Source organism: Scyliorhinus torazame, chromosome 14, assembly GCF_047496885.1.
Source record: "Scyliorhinus torazame isolate Kashiwa2021f chromosome 14, sScyTor2.1, whole genome shotgun sequence".
Taxonomy (NCBI): Eukaryota; Metazoa; Chordata; class Chondrichthyes; order Carcharhiniformes; family Scyliorhinidae; genus Scyliorhinus; species Scyliorhinus torazame.
In genome coordinates, this window is record NC_092720.1 from 114,049,741 (window position 1) to 114,073,273 (window position 23,533).

General features: G+C 44.2%; 1 long non-coding RNA gene across 1 annotated transcript; it reads right to left on the reverse strand.

The window, feature by feature from the left end:
- Positions 1-2,294: 2,294 nt before the first annotated feature.
- On the reverse strand, positions 2,295-23,005 carry LOC140389346 (uncharacterized). Its single transcript, XR_011934352.1, has 3 exons — positions 22,929-23,005; positions 4,066-4,391; positions 2,295-2,441 (listed from the first exon to the last, which is right to left on the reverse strand). It is a non-coding gene; the product is annotated as an uncharacterized lncRNA (long non-coding RNA).
- Between the last annotated feature and the right edge of the window lie 528 nt (positions 23,006-23,533).

The following is a 23,533-nucleotide window of genomic DNA, read 5'->3' on the forward strand; positions in this document are numbered from 1 at the left end:
TTGTTTTTTTGTTCCCAGAATTATTCGGAGATAAATCAGGCTTTGAATGACAAATAGCAGGACTGTGAGGATACATTTTCTGATGGATTTATTTCATGTATTCACTTTAATTTATCAGTTCGCTTATCATGGTTCCCTGTTGACACAGACTCAGCAGAAAGTGCTTGGGGTTGAATTGTTAATTTCCATGCACGCAATCAAAAGATCAGAACTATGCAAAATGGAGCTGAAGCCTCAAGTAAAAACAACAACATCCAAATATTACGGTAAAGGGTAGCGCTCTTAACACCACCCCAACTGCAATCAACTAACTCAACAGAGCCTTCTCTCTTTTTTACCTTTATAATCAAACATATAAATTCATGGTGAATCATAAGTACAACCACTTTTGGTTATATTTTCAAATTTTATGGAACAATACACGCTAATTTGGGTGCCTGTTATGTCATGAATTTGGGCGCAAATGCAACATAATGGACTAAAAGGTAGGGCATAAAGCATCTAATTTCCACCAACATTTTACCATCCAACATTTCACTGGAATCTCGGGCAGGTAGCAAATGTGTCAATCTAAATTAAGCAGGATCATTGTAATTAGGCCAAGATTACATAATAAGAGTAAATGTTTATGTCCTTGATAGAATTATGGAATAATGGCCCGTAACTTCCGGCTAGAGGAGGGAAGACACACACCACCGATTTTAATAGAGAAATCTGCGCATTTACCTGCGCTCGGATGATGCGATGAACCTTCCTTTCCTGTTGGCAGCCTTGGGTCTCCAGCACTCTGGTCTGCTCAGGCTCCAGCGTGGCGTAGGCGGAGTGCAGCCCCGCCTCCTAATGATGCGGCCAGCTTGGAAACGCCCATTGAGCACAGGCATTTACACAGTAGATTTAGATTGAAAACAACAGGCAATTTTTTGATAAATGTTTTAAAGGTATGTCGACCTTTTAAAGCATATTTTTGCTCTTTCTTTCGAACAGGCATTACCATTGATGTTTCTTTCAAAGTAAATTTGGAAATGTTATTTTTTATGATGAAAGGTGATTATTAATGTGAACATAGGTTGGATTATTTGTTTTAAATCTGTAAAACTATTTAAATCTGCACTGTATTATTATATAACTTTATATGTGGCATGCTGAAAATGCTCATATGTTTTAATTTCAATTATGGTCATAAGATTTTAAAATCGCCTCAGGGCTTTTTGCTATCACTGGTCTTGTAACGTCTGATTTTTTTTTGATTTGTGTTTATAGAATCACGGCAGTGCAGAAGACAACCATTCGGCCCATCAAGTCTGCACCGACACTCCGAAAGAGCACCCTACCTAGGCCCACACCCCCAACCTATCCCCATAACCCCACCTAACCTTTGGACACTAAAGGGGCAATTTAGCATGGCTAATCAACCTAAGCCTGCACATCTTTGGGCTGTGGGAGGAAACTGCAGCACCCGGGGAAAACGGCGGCAGCATGGTGGCACAATGTTTAGTACTGCTGCCTCTCAGTGCCAGGGACCGGGTTAAGTTCCAGCCTTGGGTGACTGTGTGGACTTTGTACATTCTCTCCATGACTGGGTGGGTTTCCTCTGGGTGTTCTGGTTTCCTCCCACAGTCCAAAATTGTGCAGGTTAGGTGGATTGGCAGTACTAAGTTGCCCCTTAATGTCCAGGGATGTACAGAGTAGCCTCTAGGAATAGGGCAGGGGAATAGGCCCAGGCAGGGTACTCTTTCAGAGGGATGGTTTTTAACTCGATGGACGAATGGCCTCCTTCGGCACTGTAGGAATTCTATGGTTCTATTCCATCGTTCTAGTAAACCCATGCAGAAAAGGGGGGAAAAGTATAAATACCACACCGTCACACAAAGTCTGAATTTAACACAGGTCTCTGGTGTTGGTGAGGCAGCAGTACTAACTAATGTGCCATCGTGTTACTCGTGTTTAATATGTTTCTGCCTTGTTTACTTTAATTATATTATTTATTTATAATTATCTCATAATTAAATGTTACGTTCTAATGTTTCAGTAAGACATTTGTCGAAATTTGTAAAGTTTAATGTAAAATATTTATTAACAAAAATAATTTTGTAAATGCAAATCTTTTAACATTTAATTTAACATTTAACTTTATTAGCTGAACAATGGCATAAAATTACCTCAACTTTTACAAACTTCTTGTAATAAAATACATTTTCTCAATTAAACACAATGGTTCCATCTATTTCTAAAGGAGTGGGAGTGAAGAGGGGGAAGGGGAGGGAGGGAGGGATGAAAAAGGGGGGAGGGGAGGGTTATGACATTTCAATTGTTAATGTGACAAGTTCAATGTCCGAAAGCAGTAGCTGCTGAGGCGCAGTATCCTGGCACACATCTCCATCATTTCGGGATGTCCTTTGGCTGTATACTCTTAGGGGTGGGTGATTGATTCACTGCAATACCTATCAGAGAGATAATTCACATTAACTTACAGAAGGCTTGCATATATCAACTAAGGCATTAAACTTTGATAGTCCATTCGAGATAATCACTGAGGCTTCTAACCACGAACATTACATCAGGGAGACTTGCAAGCAACTCAGCTTAAAATACAGGGCAAAAGTCAAATGTACTTTAGCTCTGAATCAGCTGGGTGGACAGGCGTGCTTACATTAGTGTCCTGGAAGGAGTCAATAGAACCAGTATCAAGGCCGTGATCAGCCGAAACTAACTCTGCTGGGCCACCCATATGATTAGGGTGTCAGAGTCCCGACTGTGAAAGCAAATTTTCTTCACTCAGCTCAAAGAAGGATCCTGAACAAGAGGAAGACAAAGGAAGCTCTTCAAAGGCACCTTTAGGCTCACCTCAAGTATTGGAATATAGACGTCAATGCCTGGGAGACCTTTACTCAGAAGAAACCTACTTGGAGGAACCTCCTAATGGAAGGGCCACAATTCTTCAGGAACATCCAACAACAAGAGGAGGGCCAGAAAAGGAGCCTGAGAAATGAATGCCCACTACATGGCGTATAAGGACTGATGCCACCTTTTGGAAACCCCTGCCAAATGAGTGTTTGAAGATTCGGCTCTCATATCAGACTCATCAGCCATACAAGGACCCACAGAAACCGCGACCAGTAACACGGAGTATCTTAGGTGGACAATCATACTTGTGAGTGAGGTATCACCACATTCTAACCATTATAGTTCCTTTAATGGAATTAACATTCTCATGACAAACCAACATTTAAAAAATATAGATATCTTCCTTTCATTTTATTTGCATTTTAAGCATATTAATAAACACTAAACACTAATATATAAAACATTAACCTACCCCAAAACAATTTCTGCTATCTCCTGCCTCTGCTAGACTAAAAGATTTCTGCGTACTAAGTGGCTATTTAGCATGGAGAATCCACCTACCCTTCTCATCTATTACCCAATTCCTGTTGGAAATTATTATTAATTTTGCTCCACCACCCATTCAGGCCGTGCTTTCCAAATCATGACAGCTCACTACACATTTTTATTCTCATGCTGTCTCTGGTTCTTTTGCAAATTACCTGAACTCTGTATTCTCTGGTTACAGACTATTCTGTCAGCGGACACAAAAGCAAAATACTGTTGATGTTTGAAATCTGAAAGAAGAACAAAAAGCTGGAAAATCTCAGCAGTTTAAGCAGAATCTGTGGAACACAGTTAATGTTTCAGGTCCATGACCCTTAATTTATTTAGGCCTTGACATCTTCTCCAAAATGTGATGCCCAGCAAATATTACAGTACACGAGCTAGCGTGTAAACAATTGGCGGGATTCTCTGTCGACGGGATCCTCCGCTTCGCCGGCAGCGCACTCATGCCCACGGATTTCCCGACGTGGCCATAATAGGAAACCCCATTCGCCGGCAGCCGGGACGGAGGATCACACTGCCGGCAGGGCGCGCCGTGCCAGAAAACAGGTCTGGCGGGACGGAGAATCCCATCCAACGTATTTGGTCAATCTGACTGAGTGTGGCATCAAGAGCTCCAGAAAACTGAAGTCAATAGGAATCAGGGGAAAGATTCTCTGCTGGTTTGACTCATACCTTGCACATAGGAAGATGATTGTGGTTGCTAGATGTCAGTCATCCCAGCTCCAGGATATTACTGCAGGTGTTCCTCACGGGAATGCCCTAGGCCCAACCATCTTCAGTTGCTTCATTAATAATAAGTGCAGCTTCAACAACACTCAAGAAGCTTGACACCATCCAGGATAAAGCAGCTGTTTGATTGGCACCACTTCCACAAGCATTGACTCCCTCCACTATCAACGCAGACAAGCAGCAGTGTGTACTATCTACAAAATGCACTGCAGGAACTCACCAAGGCTCCTCAGACAGAATCTTCCAAACACATGGATGGCCATTACTATCTAGAAGGAGAAAAAAAAGCAGATAGATGGGAACATCACCATCTGAAACTTCCTCTGCAAGCTTCTCACCATTCTGACTTGGAAATATATTGTCTTTCCCTCACTGTTGCTGAGTCAAAATCCTGGAAATCCCTTTTCAACAGTACTCTGGGTACAACTTACACCACATAGACTGCAGCGGTTCAAGAAGGCAGCTCACCACTACCTTCTCAAGGGCAATTAGAGATGAGCAATTGTTAAGAACCCGGCAAATATTAAATGCGAGCGTATCCCAAAAACCCAGAAGGGTAACTTGGAACACCAGTTCTTAGTAGTGTATATGTTCAATTTGTTCTACTGTGAGAAAAGATATGCAAACCAGGGAGGAATAGTCCAGTCATTTTGTGATCAGTTAATAAAGAATATTTAGTGCCTTAAAAGAAAAACACACGGCAAGAAGGATTATAGTACACTACAACAGTACACTTAACAACACTGATGGCTATGCACACAGTGTTACATGAAGTTACCCCTTTCTTTCCAACTACCTAAGTTTCCTGAACTCTGAGACTCAAACTGCATCCAATATTACATAGTTCTATGAGCTAACTCCAGCAGAAAATGACCACGCATAGTTTATTTGTCCATATTTGGGAGAACCATCATCAGTTTCCGCAAAAATGTAATCTTCTCGGTTTAAGTTTTGGAATTTAACCAGCTGCCCGTTTATCAATAACTTGTTTTCAGGGGAGAATGTTCCCTGCAGCTGGGTGTGGTTGTGATGATTGCTGCTGCTACTGTGTCCCCTTCTCCAGATATTGTGCTCTGGATATATCACTCTTTCCCTTTGATGTTAACCACCCTGTGGATCCAGCTTTTTAGAATATAAGTGCCAATTTCTTTATCTCTCCACTTTGAAGTTACCTTTTCTATACCCCATTGTTTCCCCTCGTCACACTGGTGAATGCTTGCTTTTCTCACTGGTATGCTAATTCACATATCTTAACCCTCTTCAGAGAGCTGTCCTTATCAATTCCTGCTTGTACTTTATTTTATCCCAACTTCATTTCTCAATCTTAATTTACCCCAATTCTTAACACAATATCCTTTAAATATATTTCTAAAAAAACATGAAAAGGAATCCAAAATTGTGTATATCAAAAGTTTTTTTTTTCTATTTATAATGTGGGACTGGATTCTTCGATTTGCAGACTAAATGCTGACGCCAGCATGGGAACAGTGGCAATTTACACCAGAAAAAATGGTGCAAAAGCTGCACTGATGCTCCGTCCAGTGGGGGGCTAGCAGCTGGCTGTGTAAAGCCCCCAGCTTTACCTACAGATACGCTGGAGAATTGCTGGATCCGTGGTTGCACATGCGCACGGCGGTGGCCTGTGGATCCAGCCTGCCACATACTGTCTCCCAGTAACCCCTCCTCGCCACCCCGGACCAACCCCCACCAGTGCCCATGCCAAAGCTCGCCCTGCCCGCCTAACGGCTCCCCCCGATTGTGATGGCATGGACTCAGTCTGCAGCGCCGCGCGGGGTCCACAAAAAAAATAGCATGAGTGACCCATGCTGACGAGAACTTGGCCCATCCGGGGCGGTGTATCGGGGGAGGGCTCCAGGTGACATTCTGAGGCTGTCCATACAGCGTGCGGCATACTCCCAAGTATGCCGTTTTTGAGGGGGCGGAACATCGCAAAAGCGCCGCTAACCCGATTTCTGCGCAAACGGGGATTCTCCGGCCGATTGGGGCTGGAGAATCCCGCCCATGGACTTTCTGCTGAACCAAAAGGATGGCTGCTACAAGTCATATGATTACAGGATTGGCCCTTTGTCCTGGAAACTACCAACAGAAGTTACAAGAACAAAATCATTTCCTTCTCATTATCATGGAATTCCACACCCAATTCGACAAACATTATATTCACAAAACCAGGGGACTCACAAATTAAAACTTGTTATGCCTGCAGAGTTGTTAACAGACCTATCTCACACTTGGGACTGTACAGGTCCATTTCAAAACATGACCATGGAGAGACAATGGGTCGCATTTGCATCTTGGCATGCTTACACTCTATCTGAGTCAGGGTTCTGCCTGGACAATGGCTTCCCAACACAAGAACTGCAATATGGATGGGGACTCTTTCAAAAGCCGATGGCAAGGACATCATCAGTCCTGAGACTGAAAGCCTGTTCCAGGCAATTGATAAATATCCCCTTTGACATCAATGTAGAGAAAGAAGGTCACATGATCGAGGGTCCATTTTGCAATCTCTGTATTCCTTTGAGATCTGAGAATACTTTCGACTGCTACCTTAACACCAAATGAAAATAACTCAAGCAGGTCCTGGCTGAGCAAGCAACCAGCAACTATCTCTCAACTCCTCAAAGCTTGTAGGAATTTAAAAGAGTGGGATCATTGCCTGCCAGGCAGTATAAGCACAGAAATGCAATGTGCTGCAATGTAATTTGTTTCAAGGGTGTTTTTTTTGATTTGATTTATTATTGTCACATGTATTAGTACACAGTGAAAAGTATTGTTTCTTGCATGCTGTACAAACAATGCATACCGTACATAGGGAAGGAAGGAGAGACTGCAGAATATTATGTTACAGTTATAGCAAGGTGTCGAGAAAAGATCAACTTAATACAAGGTAGGTCCATTCAAAAGTCTGATGGCAATAGGGAAGAAGCTGTTCTTGAGTCGGTTGGTACGTGACCTCAAACTTTTTCCTGACGGAAGAAGGTGGAAGAGAGTACGTCCGGGGTTCGTGGGGTCCTTAATTATGCTGGCTCCCTTTCCAAGGCAGCGGGAATCGTAGACAGAGTCAATGGATGGGAGACTGGTTTGCGTGATGGGCTGGGCTACATTCACGACCTTTTGTAATTACCTGCGGTCTTGGGCAGAGCAGGATCCATACCAAGCTGTGATACAACCAGAAAGAATGCTTTCTATGGTGCATCTGTAGAAGTTGGTGAGGGTGGTAGGTGACATACCAAATTTCCTTAGTCTTCTGAGAAAGTAGAGTCGCTGGTGAGCTTTCTTAACTATGGTGTCGGCATGGCGGGACCAGGACAGGTTGTTGGTGATCTGGAAACCTAAGAACTTGAAGCTCCCGACCCTTTCTACTTCGTTCCCATCGATGTAGACAGGGGCATGTTCTCCACTACGCTTCCTGAAGTCGATGACAATCTCCTTCGTTTTGTTGACATTGAGGGAGAAATTATTGTCGTCGCACCAGTTCACCAGATTCTCTATCTCATTCCTGTACTCTGTCTCGTCATTGTTTGAAATCCGACCCACTACTATGTTGTTTGTGTTGTTGTCTCCAGCCAGAGACTCAACTGGACTGAACTCTACCACAAAGGAGACACCCTCTGAACTCTCACTTCTCAGACTCTGGAAATCATTCGAACTCATATTCATTGCTATGTCTCTTTTACTGTTGGTGCCTATAGTTGTAAATATTCATATTTTCTGTACCCCATTCCTGTATATTTGTGTGTGTGTTCCTGTGTCACGACACCCTGGGCTAGTGTGTGGTCAATTCCAGCTTCACTTGACCCAGAGTCGCAACAAATGCAAAATAAGGTCTTATTTAAAATACACGAGGTCCTTGGTTGAGCCCATTAAACTGCAATCACCAGGCTCGTAATTTTAATTTATGTACAGTATTGTAATTAAACGGACAGAAAATGTAACTGACTATCTAATACCACGTTCCCCTTTCTAACCACCCCCACTCCTTACACACACACACACCACACAGACAAACAACACAGAGGGGAAAGGGTCGTGGAAAGGTAAAGAAAATATGAACACAATAAAAGGATAAGGATCTTCGGGGCAGTGTTACAGTGGTTAGCACTGCTGCCTCACTGCACCAGGGACCTGGGTTCAATTCTGAGCTGGAGTGACTGTGTGGGGTTTGCATATTCTCCCTGTGTCTGTGTGGCTTTCCTCCGGGTGCTCCGGTTTCCTCCCACAACCCAAAGATCTGCAGGTTAGGTGGGATTACTGGGTTACAGGGAAGAGGTGGGCCTAGATAGTATGGTCTTTCGAAGGTTCGGTGCAGAGCCAATGGGCCGAATGGCCTCCTTCTGCATTGTAGGGATTCTATGTGTCTATCTTTGATGCACTGGGATGACCTCCAGTCAATGACACACTGAGTTCAGCTTTCACTTTGATACTTCTTTCTTCTAGGTTTGAGATCGTTTTCTCTGGCAAAGTTGTCTACCTTCTCTGCAGACTCAGCATCCTTCCAGGTTCACAGCAAAGGATAAGACAGGCACTCACTGCTTTCTTTCACTTCAGCAAGCAGGGGAGAGAGAGAGTTTATTTCACTTCCAAGGTCTAAATGCTTCTGCCCAATTAACTCTGAAAGCATAACACAGAAACCAATCATTGCCTGTTGTCAGGCAGATCACGTACCCTGGCCAACCCACAGGTTGCCAGTTAACCAATCAATCCGACTCTTTCCAAACATGGTTCTTAAGATCCATTTGGTGCTGAGGAGTCTGACCTCTCCTCTCCAAAATCAAAACCTGGGAACACAATGACAAGTATGCTGCTTCAACCTTGACTATTCTGCTTAAAGGCACATTCCGAATATTGGTCCATGGACCAAAATAATAAAAACAAATGGGAACATAAGAAATAAACAGGAAGGACTCTTACACCTAAGGTTGTGCACACTTCCACCAATCCACACCTTGATGACCTTAGTGCTCCCTAATTCCATATTTAACTGATGCCCCTGCACAGCGTTTACATTCTCTGAAGTACCTCCAGTGAAGACATGGCTCCCAAAGGCAGAAAGTATGCTGTGCCCACATTCAGTGACGCCTTACTGCAGCACCTGTTGAATGCAGTTGAGGCCCACTGCAATGTCCCTACCACTGCTCAGGCTGCAGGCCTTTCACCAAGGTGACTAATCCAGATGGGAGACAGTCGCAGTGGTGGCCAGTGCAAAGAAAAAGAAGAACTATTCATCTGTTCTGCCAGAGGGAATCAACCATCTCATCACTCTGAATTGACGCACTCACAAGCCCATCACATGTTCATAAAGATCAAGCTCGCTGCCATCTCAAGGTACATCACCACTCACTCACACACTCTCACATCTCTACCTAGCCTCACCTCCTGGGGAGTTTGCATTCTAATCCTGTCCGCGATTCACTCGTCCCCCACACATGGCAGGCATCCTTATCATCTTCCCATGCATTCGGCTTGCACACTCTCTCTCCATCTGTATGGATAAGCTGGTTCATAATAAGGAGCAGAGGCGCCATTCCAGGGGTGGTTTCCAAGATTCTCACAGACTTCGAGAACAGTCAGTGCCGTACAGCTGGCCAGAGAGAACATAGACTATACCTTGGCTGATGCTGAAGTCAGAGGCACATCCAATGCGGTATAATGTGGATACATGTGAGGATATCCACTTCGTAGCAAAAATAGGAAGGCAGATTATTATTTGAATTGGTGTAAATTGAGAGAGGTGGATACTCAACGAGACCTTGGTGTCCTCATGCATCAGTTGCTGAAAGTAAGCGTGCAGGTACAGCAGGCAGTAAAGAAGGCAAATGATATGTTGTCCTTCATAGTGAGAGGATTTGATTATAGGAATTGGAATATTTTACTACAATTGAATAGGGCATTGGTGAGGCCACACCTGGAGAATTGTGTGCAGTTTTGGTGTCCTTATCTGAGGAAGGATGTTCTTGCTATGGAGGAAGTGCAGTGAAGGTTTACAAGGTTGATTCCTGGGATGGCTGGACAGTCGTATGAGGAGAGACTAAGTCGGTGAGGATTATTTTCATTAGAGTTTAGTAGAGTGAGAGGGGATCTATTAGAAACTTAGAAAATTCTAACAGGGTTAGACAGGGTAGATTCATAAAGTTCCTGATGGTGGAAGGGTCCAGAACTAGGGGTCATAGTTTGAGGATAAGGAGTAAACCTTTTAGCACTGAGATGAGGAGAGATTTCTTCACCCAGAGAGTGGTGAATCTGTGGAATTCACTACCACAGAAAATAGTTGAGGCTGAAAGTTGTGTGGTTTCAAGAAGGAATTAGCTATCACTCTTTGGGCTAAAGGGATCAAGGGATATGGGGGGCATGCTGAATCAGGGTATTGAATTTGATGATCAGCGATGATCATAATGAATGGCGGAGCAGGCTCGAAAGACCTCCTCCTGCTTCTATTTCCTCTGTATGTTTCTATGTAAGTGAAGATCCTGCCCTAGCTCAGCCATCAGACAACCATATTGGGAGTGATTGTCCTGTTTAGGGTCACCTGCCATGTACTAATTGTCTCTCTTTTCTTTAACAGACACATCTGGGAAGCTGCTGAAGGCAACCACAAACCAGGCCCACAACACCTTGGATGAGGAACCTGAGGACAACACCTTTCAAGACTTATCACAGTGCTCACCCACACCTTCCACCAGCTCAGAGACATGCAGCACAATGAGACCTCGTTCTAGAGTAGCATTGGGATCACAATCTGGTGAGCACAGCACACCACCTGATCCAAAGAAGCCGGGTGGCAGGTATAATGATATGTATACATGTATATAACTAAAGGGTTAATTATAACATCTAGCTGTAACACTACCACTGGAGGCCACCACTGGATCCCACTATAAGTATCAGCTTCCAGAGGATCTTGGTCTCTTTCAACCCAGGAGTGTCTTGGTCTCTTTCAACCCAGGAGAGACTAGACAGCAGTAGTGTATGATAGAGAGATCACAGCATAGTTAGCACATGTAGTTTTGAATCAGTTAATACATTAATATTTAATTACTTGATTACTAGTGATGGTTCTATAGAGTGTCAAACTCAATGATAATTAACCGTTACTTAATAAATTAGTTTGCTTTAAGTTGAAGACTCTTGGTTTGTTCAGGATCACACCATCATACCTTCTGGATAAACAGCAACGAGTAACGATACATATTACTGAACCCAGTAACATAATAGCAGGGACATCAGAGGTCGCTGGCACTTAGGGTACTGCTGGAGGCCATGGTTCTGCTGAGTCTGGGTTCAATGACAAGCCTCTGGACCAGGCCTTAATCAGCAACATTCAGGGGAACATCCGGAAAGGTTGTCAACTGCATTTCTCAGCTTGCAATGCATGATGGAGGAGTCCATCCACCTTCATCCTGAGGTAATAGTGCCAGCATGCCAACGTACCGAGGTCAATACTTCCAGGTTGGCAGGGCCATGGAGACATTGGTTTAGGACTTTGTTTCTGTGCTTCTGCAGGAGTCGCACTCCATCGCTGTAGCCATTGGTGGTATCCATTATTGTCAACGCAAGGGGGATGCGAGGCACCTCAATATCTCCAACTGCCCCTCCTCCTCAAGGAGTCAGCCAGGGGCCCCTTCAAACACCCATAGGGAGAATGACAAGCTGCTCATCCACCCAGTTGTCCCTGGAACTTTCCAAACTATCCAAATTCCCCCCTTCCTGTGACCCCCAACAGCTCCAGCTTCACAGGCCAAGGAAGGTGCACCTGTCCAACAGCAAGACATCCAAAGCAGACCAGGGTCCACCAAGTCTTGGCCCTCCAGAGGAAACTCACCAAGGTCAGCACAGACAACAGGGCGTAACAGTCAGCAGGCTATCTCCATCTCTATTGAGGATGCCAGGGGAACACCTGTGTGTAGTGGCAGGGGAAGGAAAGTGGAAAAGATGGAGTTGCACAACGTGGGCACAGATGTTAACCACATGTAAATAATGTTCACAAACATAAATAAATTACAATTATTTCAAACCTCCTCTTGTCTATGCCTCCTTCTTATGCCATCTCTCAACAGGCTTTCAAAGATATGAGTCTGAACTCAGAGTGAATGTGTGCTGGCCTGAGCCAAACTGGTTTCTGATGTTCCCAGTGGCAATCTGCTGAGCAAAATTAGTAAAAATTGGAGCAACCATGTTGATGAAGCAATGGTACATTAGTGTATAATCGCTGAGACATCCAACCTTATGCACTATAGTTGTGACTATTACGGGGAGAAAGGTTTTGTCACAATGTTCGTAGACAGAATTGTGTGTCCCACCACCTTGATACTCCAAGAGGTACACTGATGTCACTTCCAAATGGTGGTTTCTGGTGGACAAAACAATCTTTACGCATGCTTTGCAATTGCATATTGATACCTCAGACAAGGTGGAGGGGTGTAATGGGATTGAAGCGAGTATGTGATCAAGCTGAACAATTCCCCTCATTATGTGGAGATGCCGGCATTGGACTGGGGTGAGCACAGTACGAAGTCTTACAACACCAGGTTAAAGTCCAACAGGTTTGTTTCGATGTCACTAGCTTTCGGAGCGCTGCTCCTTCCTCAGGTGAATGAAGAGGTCTGTTCCAGAAACACATATATAGACAAATTCAAAGATGCCAAACAATGCTAGGAATGCGACCATTAGCAGGTGATTAAATCTTTACAGATCCAGAGATGGGGTAACCCCAGGTTAAAGAGGTGTGAATTGTATCAAGCCAGGACAGTTGGTAGGATTTTGCAGGCCAGATGGTGGGGGATGAATGTAATGCGACATGAATCCCAGGTCCCGGTTGAGGCCGCACTCATGTGTGCGGAACTTGGCTATAAGTTTCTGCTCGGCGATTCTGCGTTGTCGCGGGTCCTGAAGGCCGCCTTGGAGAACGCTTACCCGGAGATCAGAGGCTGAATGCCCTTGACTGCTGAAGTTTTCCCCGACTGGAAGGGAACATTCCTGCCTGGTGATTGTTGCGCGATGTCCGTTCATTCGTTGTCGCAGCGTCTGCATGGTCTCGCCAATGTACCACGCTTCGGGACATCCTTTCCTGCAGCGTATGAGGTAGACAACGTTGGCCGAGTCGCACGAGTATGTACCGCGTACCTGGTGGGTGGTGTTCTCACGTGTAATAGTGGTATCCATGTCGATGATCTGGCACGTCTTGCAGAGATTGCCATGACAGGGTTGTGTGGTGTCGTGGTCACTGTTCTGAAGACTGGGTAGTTTGCTGCAAACAATGGTTCGTTTGAGGTTGCGCTGTTGTTTGAAGGCAAGTAGTGGGGGTGTGGGGATGGCCTTGGCAAGATGTTCATCGTCATCAATGACGTGTTGAAGGCTGTGAAGAAGATGACGTAGGTTCTCCGCTCCGGGGAAGTACTGGATGACGAAGGGTATTCTGTCGGTTGTGTCCCATGTTTGTCTTCTGAGGAGGTCGGTGTGGTTTTTCGCTGTGGCGTGTTGGAACTGTCGATCAATGAGTCGAGTGCCATATCCCGTTCGTACGAGGGCATCTTTCAACGTCTGTAGATGTCTGTTACGCTCCTCCTCGTCTGAGCAGATCCTGTGTATACGGAGCGCTTGTCCATAGGGGATGGCTTCTTTAATGTGTTTAGGGTGGAAGCTGGAGAAGTGGAGCATCGTGAGGTTATCCGTGGGTTTGCGGTAAAGCGAAGTGCTGAGGTGACCGTCCTTGATGGAGATGAGTGTGTCCACGAATGCAACTGATTTTGGAGAGTAGTCCATGGTGTGTCTGATGGTTGGATGGAACTTATTAATGTCATCGTGTAGTCGTTTCAGTGATTCTTCGCCGTGGATCCAAAGGAAAAAAATGTCATCGATGTATCTGGTGTATAACGTCGGTTGAAGGTCCTGTGCGGTGAGTAGGTCCTGTTCAAACTTGGCATGAAGATGTTGGCGTATTGGGGTGCGAATTTGGTCCCCATGGCTGTTCCGTGCGTCTGGATGAAGAACTTGTTGTCGAAGGTGAAGACGTTGTGATCCAGAATGAAGCGGATGAGTTGCAGAATTGCGTCTGGAGATTGGCAGTTGTCGGTGTTGAGTACTGAGGCTGTTGCAGCAATGCCGTCGTCATGGGGGATGCTGGTGTAGAGTGCCGAGACGTCCATTGTGACGAGGAATGTTCCTGGTTCAACTGGTCCATGGGTGCTGAGTTTCTGTAGGAAATCCGTCGTGTCGCGACAGAAGCTGGGTGTACCTTGTACGATGGGTTTCAAGATGCCCTCGATGTAGCCAGAGAGGTTCTCACACAGGGTCCCATTGCCTGAAACGATAGGGCGGCCTGGTGTGTTGGCCTTATGTATTTTCGGGAGGCAGTAGAGATCTCCAATGCGGGGAGTACGTGGGATGAGAGCACGTAGGGTGCTCTGAAGATCTTGATCCAAGGTCTTGATCAGTCTGTTAAGTTGGCGGATGTGTTCCTTGGTCGGATCTGCGGGTAACTGTCTGTAGTGTTCTTGGTTGTTCAGTTGTCGGTATACTTCTTTGCAGTAGTCCGTTCTGTTCAGTACGACAGTGGCCCCCCCTTTGTCTGCTGGTTTGATGACGATGCTGTGGTTGGTCTTGAGAGCGCGGATGGCATTGCGTTGTGCTTGGGTGACGTTCGGGGCTGTCTTGTGAATGCGACTGATGAATCTGGCATTGACGCGACTCCTGACGGCTTGAGCATTCATGTCGAGTCTAAGGCAGCGGCCTTCCGGAGGGGTCCAATTCGACTCTTTCCTCTTCGGTTGCCGCACCGCAGGTCTCTCGGTCTGCTGTTCCGGTTCATTGGTAGTCTGCTTGGGTTCGCTGTTGGCCTCTTGGGGACTGTGGAAGAATTCCCGGAGCCTCATTCGCCTGATGAATTCCTCCATGTCTGCCGCGAGACTGATGGGGTCCATTTTGGTGGTGGTGCAGAAATTGAGCCCTCTGCTGAGGACTTCGATTTGGTCTGGTTGAAGGGTGTAGTCTGACAAGTTGACAATAGATTTCCCTGTATTGTTTTCTCCTGTGACACCGGGGGTGGCTTGGTTGCTGTCGGTGGTGATGCCAAGTTTCTCAAGCTTTCTGTTCTTGGTGTGCATATAGGTGGCATAGTATTGTTGTCTCATCTGTTTGGCGGTGTTCCGCAGCTGGTCTGCTGCATCCTAAGCGCAAGTTGAGTATATGGCCTCTATCTTGGTTTCCAGGTTGCGTTGTCTGCTGTAGAGCTGGCGGACGAGGTGGTTGAGGAGTGTGAGAGAGGTGCGACGGCAGGGTCTCTCAGCGTAGTCTGTGTTGTAGGTCGACTTGAGTGGGTTTGTGATCTGTAGCCCTTTCGGGATCTTGTCTGCTTTCTTGCATCTTTGTAGAAACTTAATGTCAGTGTCTATATGCGCGATCTTCCTGGAGATCCTCTCCACTTTGAGCCGGCAGTTTGCGGTGTCAATGGTAGCCATGATGTGGAGATGCCGGCGTTGGACTGGGGATTCCCCTCATTAGCAATGGTGCATGCCCTTGAGGGCTTCATGATCTTTGATCATGTTGGACTTCACTAGGGTCATGGCTGGCCATGAAGGCACACTGATTGCATGTATGAGGAGGCATCTCAATATCAGGCAGTCAAGTGTCTGACCTCATTACGCTCATGTGCTCTACCTCCATAGCAGGGTTAAGAGAAATACAGCTAAAGATCGCTAACTTAAGCTGATGGATGTCAATGTAATTTTGGGTAGAGAACCACAACTGGCTGAATCATCTCTACGTGCAGCCACAGCAATGGTATTTCATTGGTTTCCTTGTCCCAAGTGCTATTTTCCTGTATTACCATCAATGAAACACACATAATGCATAGCTGCGTTGGTAGTGACAGATCTCCATGAGGAGCCTAGCCAGATTGTGGACACTAATCCATTGAGGACTGTGCAAGTGCCCCTGCATCTTGTACGGTGCTGTTGTGACTGGGATGCTGAATGGTAGCATCATTTCAGCACGGACACATGCCCTCGAGGCTTACTCATCCTTCAAAATATAAGGGCAATGTGAGTGTACAGCGCAATGATGCATTGTCAACTGGAAATATATGGGTGTAATTAGAGGAGTAGCAATGTTGGTGGTCATGCTGGCCCATGATGGAGGAGAGTTGTCCAGTGTATCTAATCACTCTCCTCCCAAAGTCTGCTGGTAATGAGGGTTTCAGGAGCATGCCTGCCTCATCTGCCCATTCAGTGGCTTCTTCACATGCATCCTTGGCTCATCAATATCATTCTCTTCCTCATTGGAGGAGATGTGCAGCTCCTCCATCTCATCATCTGCCATGTCTTCCCCCTTTGTAACACCAGGTTGTGTTGGGCATAGAAAGCTATAATGATGTGTGAGATCCTCTGGGGAGTTAATTGAGCACGCCACCAGATCTTTCCGGGCTCCTGAATCACATTTTCAGGATCCCTCTGATGTGTTCCACCAATGTCCGTGTTGCAGCAAGAGCCTTGTTTACCTTCTCTCTGTAGGGTCTGAGGTTGCTGCACAGGCATCTTCAGCCACATCTGTTGTGGGTAACCATTGTGCCTGAGGAGTCAGCCATGCACCCTATGTAGCCCCTCGAAGCTGGCAGAGATCTGAGACCTAATCAGTGTGTACGAGTCCTGGACACTACTTGGGAATCTGGTGCACAACTGCATGATAAATTTGTTATGGTCACCTCACCCATCAGTTGCACACTGAGCAAATGGTAGCCTTTCCCGTCGATGTACTGGACTGCTTGTTGCCAGGAAGCTATTATAGGCACAAATGCAGTCGATGGTGCACTACACCAGTGGCAAATCAGAATACCTGACAAAACCCAGTGCTCCTCTTGCATCCTGGCTTGATTGTTATTTGCCCAGTTGGCACAATTGTGTCCCTTTGCAGAAAGGGCATCTGTAACCTCCTGGATGCATTTCTGCGTGGATGCTTTAGAAATGCTGCAGATGTGCCCATGGGGCCCTGAAAGGGCAACACTGGTGTAGAAATTAAATGTGGTGAATGCTTCCTCAGCCATTGTCAATGGCTGCCCTCCAAGTCCCTGTGCCGCCAAATCTTGCAGAATGTGGCAAATGTGAGTCACCGTATCCCTTGACATGCGGAAGTATCTGCCATACTGGTTGTTGCTCATCTACAGATAACACATGCGATGTCTATAAACCGTGGGTCTCATGCGGCATTTACAAATGATGGCTTTCTGAGGATCATCCTCGGTGTGCGCAAGACGACCGTCTGACCCTTGGTGTTGAAGGTTCTGCTCCACCCTTTGGCAAGCCAGATGCCTCTGTTGCAATCTTTGCATTTTCTCTCCTGACTATCAGCAATAACGCAAGCAGCGATGACTTCAGGTTCTATCGATCTGATGGTCTCCTCACTGCAGTATCAATGAGAAACATGCAAAAGTCAGCATTTGTTGCCAAAAGTCCACTTTTTGCCTCTGCTTGTGGGTTCAAGATTTTTTCACAGATGCCAGAGAATACTGGCCCCTTAAATGGTGCCTAATGGGGTTTGCACATGAATGTTCACCACAAACCCACCATCCCTCGGCCACCCACATGACCGACTGAAAGCAGCATTGGCCAGGCATCTGGATGTTCCGCTTTCAGTCCAGGGACTTGGATCATCATTTCTTGTGTTGCTTGGACTAAACATGAGGCCAAATGCTCAGTGAGTATGAGGGGGTCTGGATGCTTCTCCTCTGTGAGTGGTGCGTGGCCACATTTCCAAGAGGGTTCTCAAGCTTGTCCGGTTGCCCAACAGTTCTTCCATTGCACAATACTCTGGTGAATTTGAAGGCCGCAAATGAGGGGTTAAAACTAGGGGAACAATCACAGCAATTTAAGGGATCAGTGTTGCATGACTGGGCATTATTGCCTCACTTTACTGATACTTGTATGTCAGTTGAACATTGCTAACCTGCCTTAGCTGTGCCTCTGTCCTAATTAACCCACTATTGTTAATATTGTCATGTGAAGGTGCCTTTAATATATGGATGTTTAAGCAATGTACCTTGAAGAAAACACTGATGTCAGACAGTGGGTGGGGCTGAGGTTAGGTCAGCCATTTTGCAGTTTTGTTTTGCAGTTTAGTTTTGCAGTTTGCAGGAAGAAAGCGAGGTGCTGGAGCTGAAGTCAACCAAGCTAATATATCTCTGCCATTCTACAGAAAATATATATATCCTTTAGCCTGATGTGATACTGTTTAAAGGTGTTAAGTCTCTTGGAAGTTTGAAGGAACATTTTAAGGAAGTATTTACTGTTGCAATATTTTCTGAGTTATCTTTGAAGTAAGGGGTGTTAAGAGATCCAATGTTTATTTAAGATGTTAAGTTGAGTTCAAGGTATGAACAGTGTTTTGTGTTTAAAAACACACGTGTCCCTAATTGTGATCCCACACCTAGGGAAAAAGTCACATGCTCTGAAAAGCAACAAATCCATTAAAGGGAGAGGCTGGTTGAACTCCATGATACATATTGGGGTTCTGAAAACCCCTCGCCCATAACAATTGGGGGCTCGAAGGGGATAAAAGTCTATCTGTTGGATTGGCTTTTGTGAACTTAATGACAGTGAAGGATTGTTGCTTTTCCGGTGTGGTATTTTAGTTTAAGTGGGGAGAGTGTTGTGAACAATGGCTCTTTCAGAGGCTCAGAGGTTTTTGGGGGTGGAGGATGTTACACGTAGTACCTTACGGACAGAAACGAAAAGCAGACTGTTAGATTTGGCAAGAACATTGCAGTTAACATTACCTGACAAAATGTGAAAAGATGAGGTAATTATGGCGGTGGTTAAGCATTTAAAGTTGCCTGAGATGAGTTTGACTCATTGGAAATGGCAACAATTCAGTTGCAAATTAAACAAATGGAACATGAGAAAGAATTAAAATGGCTTTGCTCGAACAGTTGTGCAAAAGTTTTGTGGCGTGATTACGCCACTGATGGAATTGCTGAAGAAACGTTAAAAAATTCAATGGACAGCGGACTTTCGACAGGCATTTGACTGCCTAAAAGCTGTGGTGACCAATGTTCCTGTATTGGAGAATTGCAAGGGATTCTGTGGTCAGATTGAACTAAAGTATCTGATTCTAAAGAGAAATGCCGAGGAGTAGAGGAATGGATGGATTGTGCAGAGACTTTGTTCAAAGAGACTGTCAATCGAGAAAGATTTTGGTTGGAGGAAGAAGAGGAAAGAAAAATGGACTATATTATTATGCCTGTTTGCGTGTGTTGTTTTTTTTTAAATACGAAAAGGTATACTTACTGTGTACATTTCTTAGTGGATGGTGCAAAAGTGAAAAATGAAACCATCTTGAAGCTGATGGTTTATATTTTTTTCTTGAGGGGAGGTGTCATGTGAGAGTACCTTTAAGACATGGATGTTTAAGCAATGTACCTTTAAGAAAACAGTGATGTCAGAGAGTGGGTGGGACGGAGGTCAGGTCAGCCATTTGCAGTTTTGTTTTGCAGTTTAATTTTGCAGTTTGCAGGAAGAAAGCAAGGTGCTGGAGCTGAAGTCCACCAAGCTAATATATCTCTGCCATTCTACAGAAAATATATATATCTTTTAACCTGATGTGATACTATTTAAAGGTGTTAAGTCTCTTGGAAGTTTGAAGGAACATTTTAAGGAAGTATTTACTGTTGCAATATTTTCTGAGTTATCTTTGAAGTAAGGGGCGTTAAGAGATCCAATGTTTATTTAAGATGTTAAGTTGAGTTCATGGTATAAACAGTGTTTTGTGTTTAAAAACATACATGTCCCTAATTGTAATCACAAACCGAGGGAAAAAGCCGCGTGCTCGGAAAAGCAACAAATCCATTAAAGGGAGAGGTTGGTTGAACTCCATGATACATTTTGGGGTTCTGAAAACGCCTCCCCATAACAATATTCAAACCTTTGCATCCAATACACCACCAGGGCCAACTAGATCTCCTTTAATTCACTGTAATTAACACTCTTCTAGTTCAGTATTTCCACTTTTGATTCTCCTTATCCTTTATGTAACTGTTCTAAACCAGTTATATTTCGATTCACTATTTCCAAAATGCTCACCCACTGAAACATACTTCACTTGTCCAACTTCATTTCTTAGAATTAGATTCAGCTCTGATTCCGTTCTCATTGGGGTGGAAATGTACAGATCGGAGAATTTCTCATGTACATATTTGAAGAACTCCTCCCTTCTTTCTTCTTTACACTGTTACTTCGTTAGGCTACATCAGGATAATGGAAGTTCCCCCTTTATCATTACTATAATGTTCATCCACCATTCTGCAATTCACTTGTAAATCAGCTCCTCCATTTTCATCCTATTTGCTGCTGTATCAGATACAACCAACGTAATAGCTCGTCTATTGTTCCTTCATTCTAAGCAAATAGATCTGTACTCGAACACTCATGTATATCATTTCTTTCTATTGCTATAATGTACATGTGATCAATGCTACTATTCCTTTATATTCCCTATCTTTTCTGAATATATTGCAGCATTCTGTAATTATGCCTCACATAATGTCACTTATTGATTGTGGCACAAAGTTATGAATCAGGGGCACTTTTCTTCGAAGGGGCCAGTAGCACTGATTTTAGTGAGCCTATAATAGTCAGCAGTCTATTCGCTGTTCTACAAATTCCACTATGTTTGGCTTATATAAAGGGAGATGGTAGCAGAGCCCTAGCAGTACAGTGGCGTTGACAAATCCTCGGCAATATTCATGCCCGCAGTTGTCATCTTGTTCAAATTATGCAGAAACCCATCTTAATTCAAGCAACTGGTTGTTAATTGTTAAGAACTGAGGAAAATCAAGATTAAAAATGAAAAATACAGCGAAAACATTGGATAAAAGGGGAACTAATAAGTGCAGCTGTCAGAAAGGTTGTTTTTGGTATGCAAATTAATGTAGCAGTAGGAAATCAAGTGTTTATGTAAGTGACTAGAGCAAAACAATGGTGCATGGACGAGGTGTTTTAAAGTGGTGAGATAAGGGAACAATTTGCACCAATATGCTAAAATCCTGGTCCACAGAGTGGGTAACATCAAAGGGAAAACAAAATACATTCATAGCAAGATAACTGGAGAAGATGATAGAGAAGCAGCTACCATCATAACCACACCCAGCTGTAGAAAGGAGGCTCTCCTGAAAATAGGTTGTTGCTAAAAGACTGCTTTTTAAAGCAAAACTGTAGCAGAGAAGAATTTCTACGCTGAACTGAAGACGGCTTTCCCAAACTTGTAAAATAACCTGTGGGGTGGTAAATGTAAGATGGATTTAGCTCATAGAGATATATGTTATTGGATGTTGTTTGGGCAAAAGGTTGTTTCTCGGTGTTCAGGAATGGTAGGTGGTTGTGTACAAGGGGTAACTTCATGAAAAACTCTGTGTATAGCCAATATTGTAGTTAAGTGTACTGTTATTGTGTATTATATTCTTTCTTGTTGTGTGTTTTCTTTCAAGTTATTAAATGTTCTTTATTAATTGATCCCAACAAGACTGGACTGTTCCTCACTGGTTTTCATATCTTTCCTCACATTATACTAAAGTGAAAATATACACTACTAACAACGGGATTCTTTGTCGGCGGGATCCTCCCCTTTGCTGGCAATGCGCTCACGCCCACGGATTTCCTGACAGCGTAGGAGTGGCCGCAATGGAAATCCATTGGCTGGCTGCTGGGGCAAAGGATCCCGCTGCCGGCGGGTGTGCACCCCACCAGAAAACGGGTGCAGCGGGAGAGAGAGTCCCATCCCTGGTGTTCCAACTTACCCTTCTGGGTTTTAGGATATCCTCACATCTAACATCAGTGGGGTTCTTATTTATTAATTAATTTACTTTGAAAAATTAAAAACTTTTTTTTTTTAGTTTTCCAATTAAGGGGCAATTTAGCGAGGCCAATCCACCGACCCTGCACATCTTTGGGTTGTGGGGGTGAGGCCCATGCATACATGGGGAGAATGTGCAAACTCCACATGGACAGTGATCTGGGGGGCAGGATTGAACTTGTTCCTTGGCGCCGTGAGGCACCAGTGAGAACCACTGCGCCACCGTGCCACCCATAGTGGGGTTCTTAGCACAATCCCATTGCTCCCAACCCTTGCAGGTATAGAACAATCCCACTTTCTCCTAATCAACATCCCCATCAGCGCAATCAGGTCTTTTTTGCCACAATTAGAATTGCAATTTTTTTATATTCTGCCCTAAGCTGAGGTGCATCACCTGATGATTAGAAAGGGCCCCACTCACAATAATCTTCTGACCGGATTGAATGTAGTTTCACATGGCACTACCACACTCACTTCAAAAGGAAATAGATTTACCATCGACTACACATGATAGTCTATAGCAAATAATATTAACTTAGACAACAACATTCATTAACATAAAGCACATTCTACATCATAAAATGTCCCACAGCAGCATTATAGAACAAAATTAGTCAAACAAGGAGATATTAGCATCACCAGGTTAAGTTTTAAGGCGTGTCTTACAACTAAATAGCATGTTGAAGCACAAATATTTGTCAAACATTTAAATTTAAATATAGAAAACATAGATAAGTGTTTAACATGGGTGAAACTATTAAAACGTCCATAATGGATCAATTACCCCTTGTAAAAATTATTCTGGGAGCATAGTGGAAATCATTATTTTATGGTGGGTCATATTCTGTTTCTCAATGGTGAACTCTACTTGTTTGCTTCACCTCATGTCACGTTCCCTGTCGATCTACCATAATGCAAAGTAATATGAATATTCAGGGAACAAAATGACTCACCCCTAACTTCTGACCTCCTTTATCAAAATTTTCAGACAAATCTATTGATATTAACTGAAGGAGTCAAATGCAGAACCTGTGCAAATTGCAAAAATAAAATAGAACAAAATGAGAGCGACTTAAAGGGGTCCATTAGCTGTAAATAACTAACAGCAGTCAATATTGCAAATGGAACACAAAAAGATTGGATCTCCATCAGAGGTGAATGGTTTAAGTTCTATGTTATAAAAGTAGGTGAAATGACGGACAGGAAAATAACTAATGCTTCTTCCAGCCTGTCCCACACAATTGTGCATCATGATAAATATACTCACCAATCTAACTGTGATTGCCAGGAAAAGGCAGAACACCGGTCAAAAATCCAGGCAATTAGGGAAAACAAGAAGTAGAAAATTCCTCTACAACCTCCTGAGGCAATTGAAATTACTGCAGGAAACCACTCTGGCCTGGTTTAATCTTGTGCTGTTCCTATGTTCTTTGCGGGCTGACCTATGTCCCAGCCAGAAATAGGTCTAGCTCTTGCCTGAAGGAATTCAGCATATCAACGTCCATTGTTTAATGTGATCAGCATAAGAGGACAAGTAGAGATTCTGGCTTGCAATTTC